Source organism: Electrophorus electricus, chromosome 5, assembly GCF_041902795.1.
Source record: "Electrophorus electricus isolate QZ-2024a chromosome 5, ASM4190279v1, whole genome shotgun sequence".
In the NCBI taxonomy this organism is placed as follows: Eukaryota; Metazoa; Chordata; class Actinopteri; order Gymnotiformes; family Gymnotidae; genus Electrophorus; species Electrophorus electricus.
The window spans coordinates 9,470,001-9,485,173 of NC_137501.1; the positions used below are offsets into that span (position 1 = coordinate 9,470,001).

General features: G+C 40.7%; 1 long non-coding RNA gene across 2 annotated transcripts; it reads right to left on the bottom strand.

Annotated features, from left to right (window-relative positions):
- Positions 1-10,706: 10,706 nt before the first annotated feature.
- On the bottom strand, positions 10,707-13,485 carry LOC113589867 (uncharacterized). 2 transcript variants are annotated; one of them, XR_003412039.3, is made up of 3 exons: positions 13,068-13,485; positions 12,330-12,452; positions 10,707-11,471 (listed from the first exon to the last, which is right to left on the bottom strand). It is a non-coding gene; the product is annotated as an uncharacterized LOC113589867 (long non-coding RNA). The 2 variants fall into 2 exon arrangements; XR_003412042.3 differs by having other exon boundaries at positions 12,222-12,452.
- Positions 13,486-15,173: the final 1,688 nt, after the last annotated feature.

Here is a 15,173-nt window from a genome sequence, read left to right on the forward strand (position 1 = left end):
CAAAATTGACCCAATTTCCAGGACGTGCTTTAAAAGATCACTTTAAGTTCAGTAGTTCACTTTCTTGGTAACAGTTTGTAAAATCTATTTTGGGAATTGTTTCTGGTAAAAAAAATTAAAAGGTTCTGATAAAAAAAGAAAAGAAAAAAACTGGACAGTCTAGGCCTGGTCACTTTCATTGAAGACGCTCATAGCTAGCTACAGAAAGGGAAAACCGCATTGTTCGAAAACATTAATCTTGAAATCCGGTTCTGACCTATTTTTGCTAAATTTTAAAGTAGGTCAAAAACAGTTTTGATCCATAAATATTCTCGGTATACTACTGAACTTGGAAACATAACGCAGACTCTGTGATTCTGTAGCCTATTTCATGAAATCAACGCGAATGCTATGTAGAATGCTACGCTCCCCTAAAGAATACAGTGAAATCCAGTCGCAGTTCATTGAAAGGTTCACCGTTTCTTGTTGCAGGTCAGAGGAAAGGTCATTATTTGCCTTCCTTTGGTAGATGTGTTTTCATTAGTATCAGTTAGCTCTTACAATAGCAAAAACCATGGTATCCATTTGTCTAGAGTTGTTTAAATAGACTTGACACATATCTACATAGGCTTTTACACTGCTACTACATCTACACTGCTGCTCTGTACCTGTACTCTGTTAGTCAATATTAGTTAACTATGTTTGACATTTACACTATACTAGGCTTGAGCACAAAAATTCTTTTTAAATCCTAGTAGCTAAAAGGAATCTTTGAAACACACCCACCCCACCCCCACCAAAAAGGTTTTAAATTCTAGAATGAAATCTTAAGTGATTACATGTGGAAGTGTGTTTCTTTCATGCTGTCTTTCAGCAGAACAGCAGGGATACATACTTCCTGAACCATCTTCCCAATCTGCATCTAAAAGGAACCTGCCAGGTCAAAGTGTCGATGGAAGTGTGCTTTCATGACTCGCTGTGTGAACGCATCCTCTCGCCATCAACTGCTCAAAGCTACCATATCTGACACTTGCACACAGCACCCACAGTTATGTAACCACCGGTTAGAAGAAAGTATTGTTCGGAGTGGAGGGCTGCAGTGCAGAGGTGTGTGGAAATCAGACAGCTAACACCTCTTAGAGTGAGCGCAGTCAGAAGCGACATGTTTCACAGGTTGGAAACAGTCAAGGGTACGGTCAAGGTGGATACACTCGAAGCAATGGCTACTGTTTGTTTATGAGTGAGAGGGTCAGTGTTCGGCTGGTGTCGAACGGATAAGTTATGAGTTGGGCTTAAAGGATGCAACAGCTACACTGTCGCTAACTTGGTTCTGGCCTCAGACCTGCATGAACGACTTCATTGTGGGGGGTAGTTGACCTTACTTTTCTAGCCCCCCTGGGGTACTCACAGCCCCTGTTTTTGTGGCCCTTGATGAGGCATAAGGAATGCTGATAGTGTCAGACCGACTGAATTATTTAGAGGCTAGAGAGGAACATAAAATTGGTGTCTGTCTTGTTCTTGAGCTCATTTAAAAAAGACAAAATGCCTTTTTCATGTTCAGATAAAATTAATGTGTTTTTTTTTTTATAATGCACATGCCCATGTCCTTCTGATTTCAGATTGGCAGCTCCATATGGAGACATGAAGTACTTGTTCAGTTTTATTTATTAACATGTTCTTTGATGGTGTGCTGCTTTTTGTGCCTGAATGCAAGTGTTCATTCATGTCTCTACACATTTATAAAATAATCTCAGTTTGAGGACTAAAACACATATTATGAGTCAAATAAGGCTGAAATTACTGTGAGTGTTCCATTCTTATCCTTGTTTAGAAGAACGTTTTCTTTTCCCCGAAGCAAAACAGAACACAAACCAGGTCAACAATGTTAAGTACCAGCATCTCTGAAGCAACAGCAGCTTTGAAGTAACATCATAAGGATACCACAAAATGTCATCTTGACAGTATCTCATTTGTGCTATATGTGGATCACATAAACATTCTCCTCTCCTTCATTCATGTTTACTGTGAATAACATATTCTTTTCTTTCTCTTTGAAGAGCAAATAACATCATTGTTTTCTGCACCTCTTTAACGTCAAGTCACTTGATTGAGACCCTTCAGCAACTATGTTTACATCTACGCACACTCTGCATGAGCCACGTTTTACACTGATGAGATCTGTTCACCCTTCTTCAGTAATAATCATCATTTGACAAATGGCCAAAACTGCTCTCAGGTCAGTGGCAAAGGACAGCTCTCATAGATGGGGGCAAGAGCCGGTTGGTATGGTCTGCTGCCCGGTTACTCACTGGATGTGTGCATTAGATACTCTCACATTTTACATTATGGGACTGCATACATGGAAGAGACTACGGAGACTAACCACAGATAAGGATGAATAACTGGGTGAGTATAACAACTTGTGAAGGCAGGAAAGAAATACTTCCTGAGATTAAATATGTTGATTGTTTAAGGATACTTACGGAGGGTTTCTCAAAACACGGCGGCGATTAGCAGAATCCTGCTCTCGTGTTTTCACACTAATTAAAGATAAGATTAACATCAACTGTTTACACTCGTAAAGCTCAGAACAAAGCCGAACTTCCTCAGAATTTTAGTATACGGATCTCCACCCGTCATCTGTTTTTTATCATGCATAATTTCACATTTTAAGAAAATCTCATTTCTATGTGGATAATACTAGACAAAACCCAAACAATACAAATATATACCAAAGAATATCTGTTTATCATTGGGGTTTTCATGATCCATAAAAGATCCTTACCCATGCCTGCATGCCAAAGGTTACATATTTCACAACATGGAGACCCCCACCAGTGGGTTAAGAATGTCGACAGCATCCCCCCGCAGTCTTCTCCACCAGTCAAACTAAGTCTACTGTAAACCGATATGACCACACAAGTGGACCCCCAGCCCTGGTTAGGTAAATCACTGTCAAATACAACCGCTCTGATCAGTACCATATGGAAATATGACTAGATGTAATTTGCCAGGAATGTGACTACTGTGTATTTCAAATGTAATCGCGAAGTTTAATGATGCCCCCCCCCTTCACGGTTAGTCTCTGAGTTTTCAGAGACACCTTTCTGCCTAAAACTAGGAGGTCTGTTCCAAGTTATGTTCACTGTTCCAAAAAAAAAATCAGGACATCTCCGACAGCATACTGTGACTTTTGATGTACCGTGACTAACTATTCTTGAGTATAATGAACTCAACCGTGAAACAATCCACATTCAAATTCTAAGTCTGCCACCAGGACCTGACAATAAATACCACTGTCAGGAGCAGCCATTATTGAAATAACCTTCCCCTGCTCAGCTTTGGGGGTATTTGATGTGGATCAAAGAGGCAGTTAATAACCTATTAACATTATTGGAGGCTCCACAGATCTCCTTCCCTGCTCTCCTCATCTCTCCCTTTACTCTAGCAGATGCCCTACCTGATAAAACAGGTCTTAAATGGAAGCAGATAAGATCTTCTAACAGGTATGTAAGTGTGTGTGTGTGGGGGGGGGGTGATTTGGCTTAAAAAATTCAAAAGGTTTCATTTTTAATCTGTCACTCAGCCTTCTGCAGATGAGGAAACATATGACTCTATATGAAGATAAATGATAAACTGTGGAATTTGGTATGTAATATAGGTTTTATAAAAGGGATGGTGAGAGTCCACACACACACACACACACACACACACACACACACACAGCAGGTCTTTGGGGAGCGATAGTTAGTAGGACTTCTCATTCTTTCAGCTCCCATTCATAGAAAATGACCTTCTGTCCAAGACACTCTGAGCTAGAAAACATCTTAACACACTGCCTGTCATTTGACTTTGGGTTATATGGACTTTAAAAGCAATATGATTTGACTTGATCTGGTGTAAGGGGGAGCAACCAGGTAGAGTCAACTTTAACCATGTGCAGCCTATGTGTTTCTAGGTTACATGAAGCTATGTGAGAACATAAAACAACACCCAGTGGATTTTGTTTTGAGGCACATTTTCTGTCGTGAGGACTACAGTGTCCTATAATAGTTTTGACATATTTGAACTAATCCCAAGTCCTTCACTGGCTCAGGGTTTTCTATTGGTTCAAAAGGGGGCAAACATGTGTTTGTATGAGTCTGTTCAGTGTCACTCTATGAGTGAGTACATCACCAGCTGTCGCCAATATAACCACAACTCCACCCCAGTCCAATGGATAGACCAACTTTAGTCACATTCTCTTATCCATCTGGATGTCAGAGTGTGCCGGGTGGGGCCTGGGTCTGTTAAGTCACTTGGGGGGGCTGAAGACACTCACAGGTCCATCTGTGAGTCGAGCATCCAGAGAGCACCAGTGACAGTTTAATTGCCTTCAACTGAACAGCCCCGGTCTGGGAGAAAAGTCCTGACAAAAGAACGGGGCAAAAGATGGGGACACGTCCAAGAGATAAGACAATATAAGCCATATGCCTGATGAAGCAACCATTGTGAAGAGACAAATAAGGCTATGTGAACCAAATCTGTGAATCAGCCATGCTAAAAGAATAGCTCATTTCTTGTTTTAGCAATTGTTTCCTAGATCTAAAAAAATCCCCTTCTGTCCTATGAGGACATCCCTGTTGTTTATTTCATCATCAAAAAGCATCAATACAGAACAGATATGTAGAAATCAGGCCAAAGCAGTTTGTCTTAAATATCTCTCTGCCAAAGTCATTTTTATGCCGTTTCATCTGAAGGAGCAGTGTGTGTGTGTGTGTGTGTGTGTGTGTGTGTGTGTGTGTGTGTGTGTGTGTGTGTGTGTGTGTGTGTGTGTGTGTGCGTTAGGAGGGGTGGTGTAGGAAATGAAGGAAACTAGGGGACACCACCCAGACAAGCTCATTCTGAGTCAGGCAACCTCTCAACTCCCCCTCAGACCCTCTCCACCCCACCCCCCCCACTATGTGTGCCTGGGAACTAACCTCACTCCGCCCCACTGCCCGTCTCAATAAACAACAGTGGGGCACCTGAGGAACAGGCACTGTTTAATCCATCTATTCTTAGCCTGCCTACTGGCCCACCTCGTGTGCATTCCAAATAATTTCACTCTTAACACCACTGACACTACCTGGATTTAAGTAAGAGTTTAGCAAAGCTAGCTGCTTGAGTTCATAGTCTTTTCTGACAAGATTATCTGACAACATTAACCTTGCATTTACTTAAAAAAATAAGTAAGTGTTGGCTTGATTTACTTCATGGGGCTATTTTCCTATTCCATTGAATAATGCAAATATTCCAAAGATTCCATTTAGTGTACCTAACATCACTACAGTATCTTACCACATTACAGAGTTGTCATTTAAATTTAAGAGCACAATAAGATTTTACCATGTCTAACAGAAGCTCTTTACTAAATGGTTGGTATCATCAGACATCACGGCCAAGCGTTTACAATGATGTTCCCAGCAAGGAGGATAGTGGTTTCAGGCTACACCAAGTGAGTTGAACAGGCTCGTGTTTGTGCAGGCCCATGGATCTATCTGACAAATGCAAATTCATGGTCAGCCGAGAGGGTTACACTGTCGAATCTGCTCCTTGTACCATCGTTCGCTGCGCCGGCCTTACATCACTTGAGGATTGCAGAAGTGAAGTCACCACCTCGCAAACAACCAGCTCGACCAATACGCCACAACCCCAAAACAAACAGGGCGCTAATCTGCTTGAGTTACACGGCCTTGTCGTTTACTGGCTACTTCCCGACCCCCCTCGATCCAGCGACAGGTCCCCCTGCTCCCTGCCTGGGCCAGAGCAGGGCGAGCTGACAGAGCGAAGGGACCGTGAAGATGGCTGCTGCAATCCGTTACGTAACCGAGACCTTTTATGTAATGATCTTTTGTCAGACTTAGGCCTGCAGGACAAATTTTGTTTTTTTTCTAGGCAGTGTTTTTCGGCTCTCCGGACATCCCGACAGACTGGCTTCTTAGCTCTTCTGATGGTCTGAGTAATGCCCTCAGAGCCTGAAAGAATGTAGAGGCAGATGGCCTGGGTGCCACGCCAAATGCCACACAAAGCAGGCTCCAGTGGAGCATACCCTGGCTTCAGCTCCACCAGGCAAGGCAGAGTGAGGGCTGTCGCGCTGTGAGGCGACGCAAAAATAGGCCGCCACCCAGGGAAAGCGACGTTGCTCGACGTGGAGTACAGCTGAGCTCTGCCACCGTCTGATCTTTAACCTGCTAACGTCCCGACGCGGGGGCCTGGGAAAAGGGGACAGATTGCACAGGACCTCCTGGACAGGAAACCAGACCGGCAGACAATGGGGCACTTACGCAACAGAGAGTCAGAATTTAGCACTGTTTTGACTTGGGATGTTTGGGTTCTCCTGAGTCTGAGGCTGCCTTAGGTACTTCGATTTTTTTCTTCTCTAAAAGCCACTGTAAGCATGTGTTTTAAATTTAGAAGCACTAAAAACAGAGACAAGGGCAAAGTGATTGGCAGCATGGCAAACACAGCTGTTTGGCATCTTGCATTCCAAAAGTACAGAAGCTCAATGAAACAAAACAAGTGGTGGAAATCAAAGTAACCAAGCCTCTTATTAGCACAAATTCCAGAAATGCATGATTTAGTATAATTTCACCATTTGCATGCAGAGAGACATTCTTGTCCAATAGTATACAAACACACCAGCCAAAATAAGGGGAAACAACAGTTTAGGTCATGAGCCACTTATCAGTACTCAAATATAAAAGGCAATTTCACCATATTTCCATCATAAGGAAAGATCATATAACACATTTTACTTGAAAGGCACTTACCTGCCAAAATGGTCCCATAGCAAAAGGAGTTCTAAACAAGAAAGGCATTTTAATCTGAAAATGTTCCTGAAATCTTACTCTTAAGAAAATGTTTACCATACCTGAGCTAGAGCTTGAACCTATGACCTATGGGATACACCTTCTCAGAAGTCAGAGGGTATTTGGATGTTATGACTTGCGAAAGATTTCGGAATGCTGCTTTAAATGATTCAGAAAAAACAAAAATCTCTTTAATGAGGGTAAAGTCAGAGATTAGGATCTCAGAGAGCAGTGTTTGTCTTCTGCACTCTGTTTTTAAAATAAATATTACCAAGATCTTTGAATTCTCTAGTAAATTAAATAATTCATTCAGGTCAAGGGAGGGAGAGTCATACTCAATCATGTTTGGTTTGTTTGATACAATGAATACCAAATATCAAAAACAATATATTTAAAAGAAGCAGTACCCAGTGAAACTTTTCACTTAAAATGTAATGATTGTAATTCTAGGTTTTACTGCTATTCACTTACTGGATTTAGAACCAATTACATGTACACACTATTTACATACAGAACCCTCAATACACTGCACTAAATGAGCATAGCTAAGTGGAAAATGTCATTTAGCTACATAAAACCGTTGCCATTTACTGGAGAAAGGAGCTAAATGACATTATTTTAGAATATTCAGAATTTATAAACTCCTGAGCACTAAGGATAAGGTCGTTATATCACAAGTACTGAGCCCTAGTCTTCAAAGGCCAATTTTCTAGACTCATGATAAGCCTAAACCTAGACAAAACAAAATTGTGCATGTGTCTAAATGAAGCAGTGATTCTGTGTTGCTGTGCTTGGTGTGTGTTTGTGGGGGGGGGGGGGGGGAATATAAATAAATAAATAAATAAATAAATAAATAAATAAATAAATATATATATATATATATATATATATATATATATATATATATATATATATATATATATATATATATTTATTTATTTATTTATTCCCCCCCCCATATATATATATGTGTGTGTGTGTGTGTGTGTGTGTGTGTGTGTGTGTGTGTGTGTGTGTTTATACTTGTGTAGAGTGAGATACTAACAGCTAGAAGCAACTTTTAGTATCTCTCCATGTTCAAAGGTTTGAACAGTGAGAGTCATCTTTACATTTGGACATAGCTGATAATGAGGTAACCTAAAAGCATTATGCAAATTAAAATAAGCTCATTTGAATATTGTGCTAGCTGCTTGCTATCCGTTTTAGAGTTTCTTTAACATTGATGAGTGCTTAAGGTGTCTTTTAACTAAATGTGCGATATCATGCTTGATTATGCTTGTGCTCTAGATATCTACTTCACCACTGAAAATATATTCAGACACAGGCAGGAGATCTCCAAGAATTAAGATAATCCAGCAAAACAATGTCCTGCTCCCTCTCCCCCTCCCTTCCAGAGAGGAAGTGAGATCCTAATGTGCATGTGCAGATGAGAAGGATAATCCACTTACTAGCTTCCAGTCTAGTTCCACCACTGGCTCAGGCTTCACAGGTTTGCTTATTCCCTGCTTACATGACTTCATTTCTCTGGAGATATCATTTTTAAATTTGGGTGACACGTTTTTGAAGTGAAATTGGTCTTTTCAGCCAAATATTAACCAGGCGTTTTTAACAAAGCGTGTGCCAGCCCATGTGCCAGATGGTGCTGATTGAAATTTGTGCATCCAGCTGCAAAACAGCAGTTCTAGAACCTTTGACATGCTTTGACATGTCAAGGAACCTTTTTAGGTCAACTCCTCTCCAACCGTTGTCTGCCCTGAAGGCGTTTAGGGACTGTGTGCAGAACGAGAAGATTATGTAGGTCAAAAACAGATAAACACCCAAAGGTCAGTTGTGTGCCAACACAATAAATGGCGGTCTCCTGCGTGTTTTAACACATACTTGATCAGTTTGAATAGCGAAAAGGAACTTCTGCATTTATTTGGACCTCAGGGAATGGCTGACACCTGCTTAAAATGGAATAGAAAGCAAAAAAAAGTCGTGTGTATGTAAAATGGCATCTAATGACGTGCATTGGTTCATATAATCAAATATACATTTATATGGAGACTGCTGCAGTATATATGTCACAGCAGCACAGAACATGTTCAAATGTTTTGGATTGTACTTTCAAATTATGGCCAACGTGACCAGTGCTAATTGTTGCACATAAAAAAAATTTCTCTCTTGAGGGCTTAACTCACTGGCCACGCGGTGAGTCACACATACAGGCATGAGATGACCTTTACAAACTCAAGCTCCGTACTGTCCAGGGGCAGTTCTAGGCAGTGGCTGAGGTGTCCCTATGACAACAAGCTGGACCTCCCCCGTGGCTCCCTAAATGAGGCATGAGTCAACTCTGAAGTAATTATTACACAAAGCCTTGTCACTTTTACCAACACATGGTGACAAAGTGGCAAAGTAAAAACACATTCTCAGATGTGCTAAAAAATAAGCCGACCAATCAGAGCACTGATGCCATGACCGTCCAATCAAAGGGACATCAGGGCAGCAGAACAGCCCCGCTTGCCTCAGACGTGACATGAAGATTCCACAGTGTTAAAAATAACGCCATTTTTCTTTGCCCCAAAAAAGTACTTAAAATGTATGCAGTTTCATTTTAAGAGTTATGTAAGCTAGCATAAATAGATAAAGAAATACAATTTTTTTAAAAATATTTAAGATGTGTAATAAACACTGGCTTATTGATTAATTCATTAATTAATTGCCTTAATTGGAGAACAATAAGGTAGAAAGATGTAAATGAACAGGCCCCTATAACAGAACCAACTGCTCCAGCCTGACCCCCAGTTAAAATAATCTAGAACCACCACTGAGACTATCAGTTACATTTGGGTTTACAAAACCTAAACAAATATGATGACTATTGTCTCAATGTTATAATCATTTTCTGCCACACGCCAACACGTCCACAAAACTCCCACACCCATGCACATAATGTAGGTCAACTACAACTAATTGTACAAATGTGTGATATTTTCTGTTTTACTGCTTCAGCAGCTGTAAGAGGTGTATGCGCTGCAGGTCCCATCCTCACAAGCAACACATGCAAAAGCAGCATGGAAACAAAAGCATACAAACAAACAACACCAACAACAAAACAACACCGACATGGGCCTGTATGTCCTTTCGCTGGAAAACCACAACCTTAGGGCAAGATGATTAGATATGTACATGTTCCCTCACGGACATTTATTTAAAGGTGGATAATCATGGTTTTTGTACAAGCTGTTTTGTCCTATTTTCTTTTGGAAGACTAAGCAGGGACAGAATGGACAAATTAGCTTTATTTGGCTCCCTACATACACTACAAGTATTGCATTTTATGTAGTGGTGGCTATCTATGTTGTCCCTGTCAAATAAATAAATACGAAAAATAATAAAATGGTTCTTGAGGAGCAAAAAGTGTTTATGAGTTGTGTTGCTTGTTCGTATATCCAGTCAATGAGAAGTTAAACTTACAAAAGTCAGTTTGATGTAAGAGTCTCTTACGAGAGACTTAACAATATATTAACTTACCAATATATGAACAAGACTTCCTAAGATGAAAACGATAGGTACCGAGAGTCATCTGACTGGCGCATTTAACTAAAGTCTAAAATGTTACATTTTTTATATGATCTGGGTAGCCTGTAACTCTGAAATGCCCAATGAAGTCAAACACTGTCAAACTGCCAAACACCGAAAGCAATGACATCCCTCTGGCTTCCTCTAATCACATTTCTCATCCATGGTTTCACCTATTAACATGCTAAGTGAGTTAAATAACAGTTCAGACCTGCTGCACATTTAGATAACTGTCGCAAGATAACATATTTAAGGTGAATATAGGTCACACAAGCACAATATACCGTATCACCCAAATAAAAGAATTTAAAAAATTGACTCAGTCGTTCGGGATTTGCATTAGCCTCAATACTGCAGGCTTTTATTTAATCAGTGAGGTATGGAAATCGCAGGAGTTGCTTTCATTTCAAGGTTCTACATGACCAAGATGACAGGACAGACATCACCTGCTCGTGGGTTTATGTCATATTAGTATAACTGGAATCACCATGTCTACAGCGCAACACAGGAACATGATGGTCCCCCAAGCATCGGTTTCACAGGCTTAGATGAAGATGAAATCTCTACAGCGCGAGATGAGGACTTGCAGCATGACGTCATGGTCGATTAAAAACCAAGACATTAATGCTCTGTGGCAAGATTAGAATCAGACCCTACCAGACCCTTTGAACAACAAAAACAAAACTGTGTTTGAAGTCTCCCTGTGATGTTGAATGATTCAGGTATGAAGATTTCAAGTGTAGAAAGTGCTGACAGATTCCAAAACACAGACTTCATAACTGGTCACAGGCTTTGTAGCATAGATACAGGCCACGTAGCCTGTTCACAGTATACATAGCCTATTCATAAGATTCATAGCCTAGTCACAGGGTACATAGCCTAGTAAAGAGCAAAGACTTTAGAACTGACTGCATTTTGAGCGATAGTTTCAAATAGTTACCGCATCTGCTGTCTCAGCTTGGCAACTTCCTCTTGTGTAACGTGTGCTTGTTTACAGAAAGCATTCTGAAATGGAGCTTGTGAAATAGGCTGTCAAGGACTCCAGGTCTTCTAAGGGCAGTGCAGAAACGCAAGGGAGGTTTCTGAATGTCACTCAACCTAGACACATGAGAAAGGCAGTTGCATAATCCAATATTTATCACCACCTAGATAACACAGTTATTTATGTAATCAACACTGACCACAGTTCATATCTGTGTGACATCTGAGCATGTCCATGTGTCCACATAATGAAATTTGGATTGAAACTGCTAAATTAATCAGAAAATTATCAAAGGTGTTTGGGATGACAAGGTCAACTGTCGTTGGGGAGCAACATTCCAAAATCTATGCTAACCAAGACAAACACACTCCTGAAAATGAGCAAGTACTAGGTTTGTATTAAAAAATAACACTTTCCATTTACAGAAATAACCAAGTATATTTAAAGAAATAAGCACTGCACACCAAAAAACATACCACCAAACATAATGATTTGTCCTTCAGTCTGCAGACAGACAGAGGATGCACAGCAAATCATGCTTCAGAAATGCACACAACCAAAAAGCATGTTAACAAAACAACCCCAGACTCACCATTGACCTAACTGTCTTTAGCACACCTTATAAAGATAGATAGATAGATAGATAGATAGATAGATAGATAGATAGATAGATAGATAGATAGATAGATAGATAGATAGATAGATAGATAGATAGATAGATAGATAGATAGATAGATAGATAGATAGATAGATAGATAGATAGATAGATAGATAGATAGATAGATAGATAGATAGATAGATAAGAGTCCGCCCATCTATCACTAATATAATTTGGATTTAGCTGCCCATTTTTCCCTCTTACGCACTGTATAGCAATTAGCCTACAACCGTGCCAGGGTTGATTCCTCATGATGTAGACATGGCTTCATTATTCACGAGTCAGGCCGGAGGGAGTTAGGAGCGGGGATGTTCACCTCGGCACGCTCGTTAAAGACGCGCGCGTTCACAAGGGTGGACGGTAATAGGATGTGAGACTCCCTTTCTCCTCTCTTGCGACTATGACAGCGGTGAAGGCGTCGCGGTTTCCCCAGCGAGACCTTTGAGAAAACGAATTTTGAGAGGACGAGTCAAAAAGGACACCTCTATTCACCGGTGCCGAGCAGAGCACTGCACGTACACTGTACGTTTCTACGATTAACTGAAATGAATGAACAATAGTTCTTCCCGCGGAAAGGTTCCAGTAAGATACAAACGAGATTTAAATGTTCACTGCTCATCCCTAGACACGCTACATTTTTAAAGGTTTGCGGACACAAAACCTCCTCTTCTATGGAGCCCAGTATTTCCCAGCGTGGCACAAGAGAGAATGTGGAATAGGTTTTAAAACCTTATTTATGCTGCCTCATTTATGCAAGACTGACAACACGTAAAGTGTAATGACGGACCCAGACTCCAGGTCAACTGCGGACACACTTGTCCACCCTCCTCCGTGTCTATTAGTCATAAAGCTGACAGCTCAGTCCGTCTCTGCACCTGTCCCGTCCCACACACTCGCACACCCAAGGGGACAATTACTGCTCTGGGAAGAAGCGACTGCTTGCTGGCTCTTTCTTTACATTTACATTTATGGCATTTAGCTGACGCTTTTACCGAATAAAAAAGCTAACGCTAAAAAGCTAAAGCTAACGTTTTTTTTATTCAAAGCGACTTACATTTTTGACTGAGTGCAACTTGAGGCTTAAGGGAGTTGCTCAGGAGCCCAACAGTAGAAACCTGGCAGTGGTGAGTCTTGAACCAGCAACCATCCGATTTTAAGTCCGACGGCGTGCTTTGCACACACAGACACACGCCCATTCTGATTTAAGTGCTCACACGTTTTTCTTTCTTTCTTTGACTCGGTCACAACAGCAAACACGCACACCCACACCCACTGAAAAAAAAACCAAAAAAAAAAAACATGAACCACCTTCACGGATGACCCGTAATCCTGCCATTGTACACGGAGCTGTGACATGTATAGGGTTACTGGTGCATGTGGAGGCGCCTTCAGCCTTGATCTCCTTGCCTTCCCGCGTTATTTGAAGTCAAACCGAGGCTAATGTAACTGAAATTGACACCATTTACGAGCCGCTCATAATTCTGTCACATGTCCCTTTCAGTCAGCAAAGAATATCTTGTCAGGGCATTTTATACTGAAATTTGAAAAGAGAAGTAGGCTACAGTAACTGTGTGAAACCTTGATGGAGCAAAAAGAGGAGCAACGTGTGTGTCATTGTCCTCCCCCCTCAGTAATTGCTTCTCACACTACAATGTGATGGGTTGGGTGATGTGAGCGGGTTTGTTCTCCTTTTTGGCATTTTGGGCACATGATGTATCTCTTCAGGTGGGAAAAAAACAGAATATATATATATAATTATTTTTTTAACGGCATGTATGGCCTGTGTGAATTGATTCATGAGGGCTACATTAACCTCTTAAATTCCAAGCCTTATTCCTTGCTATAAACCTTTCAAATGACTTTCTGAGAGGTTAGTTCACAGTAATTACTAAATAATAAGCCTTAATCTTAATAACTACATAAGGAGCCTGGAATTTAAAAGGTTAAGACTTCAAGTGTCAAACCATACAGCAAACATGAAGATAAATGGTTGTTTTATCTTCACTGGTTTACAAATTGAAGGAAAAACACCTCTCACTCAGTCACCAAACTATTAACATGCACTCAGCTGTTATGACTCAATACAACTGAAAAGGGTTGAACTTGTAGCATAAAGAAATGCAACACATAGATTATATTTCCTGTATGCTCCCCTTAATTCATCAAAAAGATGAACAAAAATGAGACAGAATTACTGACTGATTTGAACATGCTGAGTAATATCCTCTTATTCTGATGACAGTAGAGGGAATTCATTCAATAAGTAGTCAGCACTTGTCAATTAATTCTAAAAGCAATATCAATGACATATGATGTCACAATGTCACATGATGTCACAGCCCTTCAGCATAAGGTTTATAGCAAATATCTTATGCATAACTAAACATCATTTAACCCTTATGTCAAAGTTAAAGAGGCTGTGGGTTCACGCCATTATAAAAGTGTCAACCAAGCATCTGTCTCGGTATAGCAGAGTCAAACAGGCTTTGACATCTTTGAAAGATTTGTAAACATTAGGCGAGCAGCATCAGGGCATTCATGCAAATTCCAAATTTGCATTATGCAGTTGAATTTAATATATGACTTAACAAATTTAATCTCATTTACTGAAACATTTCTTAGCGCGCCAGGGGCTGGCGCGCACCATGAATAAAACATGACTCAAACTCTTTTACCAAAGAAGAGAGAGAATGAAATTAAAGGTATGAAAAGAAACCTTTTATGGCTCCTTGAGGCTAAACATAGCTTTCTTTTGTCTGGAACCAAACTCAGCCTGCTTAATTGGCTGAGCCTGCGCCTCATATGTTCTGCTGTAATAGACAGTACCTGAAGGAAGCGCAAAGTACATTATCCAGCTCTGAACCCAGCAGACATGTGTTTTATGCATCGTGCCTCACTAGAGGATTTCCCTGCAGAGTTAAAAGTTCGGTCTGATTGCTCGCCAACATTTCAAGAACGCGGAAGAGGCATGCGAGTGTCCTTCGCCTCCACAGCACAAACACAAGAGGGTTACTCAACTTGTTTTTTTACTTGTTTTGCTTTGTTTCAAAGTGCCATTTTCAACTTTAGGCGTGATCACAACCAAAGAAAACAGAAGGGAGGAGTAAGAGTTCGCAGTCCCAGTCCCGGCCGGTCGAAGGGCACTGTCTGACGTGATGGA